The following is a 5,686-nucleotide window of genomic DNA, read 5'->3' as shown; positions in this document are numbered from 1 at the left end:
TCACACCCAGTGGGCAGGGAGAATTCACACCCAGTGGGACGCCAGTGACAATGCTGACTATGAGAAACCTTGGAGAGGACCTCAGATGTGGGCAACCCCCCCCCTCTAGGGGACCGAAAGCAATGGATGTCGAGCGGGTCTAACATGATACTGTGAAAGTTCAATCCACAGTGGCTCCAACACAGCCGCGAGAGTTCAGTTCAAGCGGATCCAAGACAGCAGCGAGAGTTCCGTCCACAGGAAACCATCTCAAGCGGATCAGCAGCGTAGAGATGTCCCCAACCGATACAGGCGAGCGGTCCATCCTGGGTCCCGATGAGCGGTCCATCCTGGGTCTCGACTCTGGACAGCCAGTACTTCATCCATGGTCATCGGACCGGACCCCCTGAGGGGGGGACATAGGAGAAAGAAAAGAAGCGGCAGATCAACTGGTCTAAAAAGGAGGTCTATTTAAAGGCTAGAGTATACAGATGAGTTTTAAGGTGAGACTTAAATGCTTCTACTTAGGTAGCATCTCGAACTGTTACCGGGAGGGCATTCCAGAGTACTGGAGCCCGAACGGAAAACGCTCTATAACCCACAGACTTTTTTTGGGCTCTAGGAATCACTAATAAGCCGGAGTCTTTTGAACGCAGATTTCTTGCCGGGACATATGGTACAATACAATCGGCAAGATAGGCTGGAGCTAGACCGTGTAGTATTTTATACGTAATTAGTAAAACCTTAAAATCACATCTTAAGTGCACAGGAAGCCAGTGCAGGTGAGCCAGTATAGGTATATATGTATGTATATATGTATATAAAGGTATATACAGTATATGTATGTATATATGTATATAAAGGTATATACCGTACAGGTATATATGTATGTATATATGTATATAAAGGTATATACAGTATAGGTATATATGTATGTATATATGTATATAAAGGTATATACCGTATAGGTATATATGTATGTATATATGTATATAAAGGTATATACAGTACAGGCGTAATGTGATCAAACTTTCTTGTTCTTGTCAAAAGTCTAGCAGCCGCATTTTGTACCAACTGTAACCTTTTAATGCTAGACATGGGGAGACCCCAAAAAAATACGTTACAGTAATCGAGACGAGACGTAACAAACGCATGGATAATGATCTCGGCGTCTTTAGTGGACAAAATGGAGCGAATTTTAGCGATATTACATTGACGTCACTTGCCTGATGCAAGCAGAGAAATGTTTTGCCGCTTTTCTGCTCGCTCTCTCTCTGTCACTGTGTGTGTGTCTCTCTCGCTCCCTCCCCCCTGGCGCCAATGTAACAGTCCGGGCCAGGGAGACGAGCGGTCCAACAGCTTCCTTAGCACTCCGCCGATGGACCGAGCGACAATACAAAACTGCGGTGCACTGGACCCCAGCGCTGATACACCGATAAAGAGTAGCTGGCCGAATCGGACGTGTAGCACATTAGTTGTGATGTTAGCTCGTTTGGGGCTAATTGCGCTACCGTAATTGTAAACTCCATAGCGTGCTCATAACGGGACGGAGTGGCGCGGTGGGAGAGTGGCCCTGCGTTCAAAATCCCACCTAGTACCAACCTCGTCATGTCCGTTGTGTCCTGAGCAAGACACTTCACCCTTGCTCCTGATGGGTGCTGGTTGGCGCCTTGCATGGCAGCTCCCTCCATCAGTGTGTGAATGTGTGTGTGAATGGGTAAATGTGGAAGTAGTGTCAAAGCGCTTTGAGTACCTTGAAGGTAGAAACGCGGTATACAAGTACAATCCTTTTATAACCAGATTCTAGCTGCCGACATGTTGCATGCTGGGTAGTGTAGTTTTTATATTCCCTAGCTCATAAAATCACAGTATGTGTGTACATTGTTGCTGACTGGAGAAATCGAATTATTATCGTTATTACTTATGACTGATTTATTTACTTGATTCTCATTTTGTGTATTTATATTTTGATTTTGTGTTGAAAATAAAAATAAAAACATTTAAAAAAATATATTTTAGTTTTTTAAAGAAATCTTTTCTTGTGGCCCAGCCTCACTCAAACTCTGCATCGAGTGGCCCCCAGGTAAATTGAGATTGAGACCCCTAGTTTACACTAAAGGGCACAAAAAGGTGTTTGCCCGCAGTGAAAGGGACCAAAAAGGTCTAACTAAAGGAGGCAAGTAACTCGGTGAACAAGGCATTCCAAATCCTTCCATTTTCACCAAAATGTCCATTAAGCCTTAGAAGCCGGTGTGCCTGATGTACTTGTAATTAGGTTTCTGCTTACCGACCTCGAATAAATTGGATTTGGTACACGGTGTTCTAATAAGTGTGTCTGGTAGAGGCAAGGGGACTGAAAGTTGACTGTTCAATAAATGACGCGAGCAAGTACCCGTGAGCAAGAAACACCTAAACGTTGTTGTTTCTTTGGTGTTATGGAACAGGGGTCCCTGAAATCTGGCACGTAGGAAGTCAAAATTTAAAAAAAAATAAACATTTGTATTTTTTTATTATTATTATTTTTTAAATCCGTCCTTTCTAATTCGTTGTTGTCAGGTTTGCCCCTCACAGTTTGTTTGTGTTCTAGTTGTTTCCTCTGTGTGTGTAGTGCTTCCTGTCAGCGCTCTTATTTTGTTGGTTTCCTGTCTTTCTCCCTGAGTGCTGTGTCTCCTCAGCTGCGGCTGATTGGCACCTGGCCACACTTGGTGTCAATCAGTGGTCCCCAACCACCAGGCCGTGGCCCGATTGGTTCCCGGGCCGCATAAGAATTTTTTATTAATTTTTATTTAAAAAAATTAAAATAAAATACAGTTTTGTATTGTCGCTCGGTCCATCGGCGGAGTGCTAAGGAAGCTCCCGGCGCGCTCATCTCCCTGGCCCGCCCGGACTGTTACAGCGGCGCCGGGGGGGAGGGAGCGAGAGAGACACACACACAGTGACAGAGAGAGAGCGAGCAGAAAAGCGGAAAAACATTTCTCTGCTTGCATCAGGCAAGTGACGTCAATGTTCGGCCCTCAAGAGCCACATACCACACCGTGATTGGCAGATTCCTTCGGCTCCGCACACAACGCTGTCAAGCGCCATTCCTATAAAACTCGCAATAACATTAAACTTTCGGGCCGCGTGTCTGAGACCCCTGGTGTGAACCCTGCACAGAAATTTAGGGAAGAAAAACAGCAGTTGGACTGTTGCTTAGGAGACAGGCGCTCCCCAATCTTTGAATCCATCTCCTTGTCAACAAATCGTAAAAATTGACAATGAAAAGGCTTCCAGCTTCTAAATCAGGGGTAGGGAACCTATGGCTCTAGAGCCAGATGACTACATATGGCTCTCAGATAATTATATTTATATAGCGCTTTTCTCTAGTGACTCAAAGTGCTTTACAAAGTGACACCCATAAAAAAAAAACACAATATACACTTACAATTAGTGCACCAACCACAAAAACCTCCCTTTTTCATGACAGAGAGAAAAAAAAAAAAAAAAAAGGACCCCCGAGAGATCCCCCAGCGAGGTGACATCTAGGTTCTTTTTTTAAAAATATCTCTTTATTCGGTTTTAATCCGGCAGCGTATCGCCTTTGCTTGCTGTGGTTTGTGGTGAGAGTGAATTAGTGTAAGGAAATCAAAGCAGCCATGACGGGTGTGGCACAAACACCGTACGAGAAACTGGAGCAGGGGTGTCAAACTCAAATACAGAGTGGGCCAAAATGTAAAAACTGATCAAAGCCGCGGGCCAATTTTGAACAAATTAACCCAAATATGTTTTGCATTGAATATTAAACAAGCAAGGCTTAAATAAATTTAGTCACATGCAAAATCGAGTTTCAAATTATAATAATAATGATAAAAAATATCAATGGCATTTCAAATTAAATTTAAATAAAAATTGTGGGGGGGGAAGCGGGGTTTGGTGGTAGCGGTGGTGTATATTGTAGCGTCCCGGAAGTGTTAGTGCTGCAAGGGGTTCCGGGTATTTCTTCTGTTGAGTTTATGTTGGGCGACGATGCGGATGTTCCCCCGAAATGTGTTTGTCATTCTTGTTTGGTGTGGCGCATATTTGTAAAAGCGTTAAAGTTGTTTATACGGGCACCCTCAGTGAATGAATGAATGAATGTTTATTTATATAGCCCCAAATCACAAATGTCTCAAAGGACTGCACAAATCATTACGACTACAACATCCTCGGAAGAACCCACAAAAGGGCAAGGAAAACTCACACCCAGTGGGCAGGGAGAATTCACATCCAGTGGGACGCCAGTGACAATGCTGACTATGAGAAACCTTGGAGAGGACCTCAGATGTGGGCAACCCCCCCCCTCTAGGGGACCGAAAGCAATGGATGTCGAGCGGGTCTAACATGATACTGTGAAAGTTCAATCCATAGTGGCTCCAAGACAGCAGTGAGAGTCCCGTCCACAGGAAACCATCTCAAGCGGATCAGCAGCGTAGAGATGTCCCCAACCGATACAGGCGAGCGGTCCATCCTGGGTCCCGACGAGCGGTCCATCCTGGGTCTCGACTCTGGACAGTCAGTACTTCATCCATGGTCATCGGACCGGACCCCCTCCACAAGGGAGGGGGGGACATAGGAGAAAGAAAAGAAGCGGCAGATCAACTGGTCTAAAAAGGAGGTCTATTTAAAGGCTAGAGTATACAGATGAGTTTTAAGATGAGACTTAAATGCTTCTACTGAGGTAGCATCTCGAACTGTTACCGGGAGGGCATTCCAGAGTACTGGAGCCCGAACGGAAAACGCTCTATAGCCCGCAGACTTTTTTTGAGCTCTAGGAATCACTAATAAGCCGGAGTCTTTTGAACCCAGATTTCTTGCCGGGACATACGGTACAATACAATCGGCAAGATAGGCTGGAGCTAGACCGTGTAGTATTTTATACGTAAGTAGTAAAACCTTAAAGTCACATCTTAAGTGCACAGGAAGCCAGTGCTGGTGAGCCAGTACAGTGTGACCCTTATGGCGGTTGATCAAGTATGCAATGCATTCACTTGTGTGTGTTAAAGCCACGTACTTTATGTTATGCGACTGGGCCGGCGCGTTGTTTGTATGGCGGGAAAGCGGACGTGACGACAGGCTGTAGAGGACGCTAAAGACAGTGCCTTCAAGACACGCCCCAAATATTGTAGTCCGAGTGGAAATTGGGAGAAATTCGGATGAAAAGGTTGCCCCGGGAGATTTTCAGGAGGGGTACTGGACTTTGGGAGTCTCCCCAGGAAAATCGTGAGGGTTGGCAAGTATGAGTATCAGCGGTGAATGCGGTGTTACAGTATAATCTTAATTTCATATTACCTCAAGGGCCAAATTAAATTACACGGCGGGCCACTATTGGCCCGCGGGCCGGAGTTTGACACCCATGGACTGGAGTGTGTCCTTGGAATACTTACAAGAGAAGTACAAATACAATGTGTGTGTGTAGGCACCAGACATTGATACAAGAGTGATTATACCAGTGACGTGCAGTCAGGGGAGGCAGGTGAGGCACCTGCCTCACCTGCCATCATGGAAAGAAAAAAAATGTAAAAAAAAAATAAAAATAATGAAATGGTTATATGTTTCCAGTGATTATAAATCAAAGATAGAGCAGAAAAAAAAGCACTGAGTTGCAGAGCACACTCCAGGCCTGAAGGGGCAGCAGTGAGAGCTGAGGGCTGAACATCTCCACCTGCTTCCACCAGATTGGCTTGATGGA

Source organism: Nerophis ophidion, linkage group LG06 (assembly GCF_033978795.1).
Source record: "Nerophis ophidion isolate RoL-2023_Sa linkage group LG06, RoL_Noph_v1.0, whole genome shotgun sequence".
Lineage (NCBI taxonomy): Eukaryota > Metazoa > Chordata > Actinopteri > Syngnathiformes > Syngnathidae > Nerophis > Nerophis ophidion.
The sequence above is the reverse complement of the archived record's forward strand: the minus strand, read 5'-3'. Positions refer to the sequence as shown.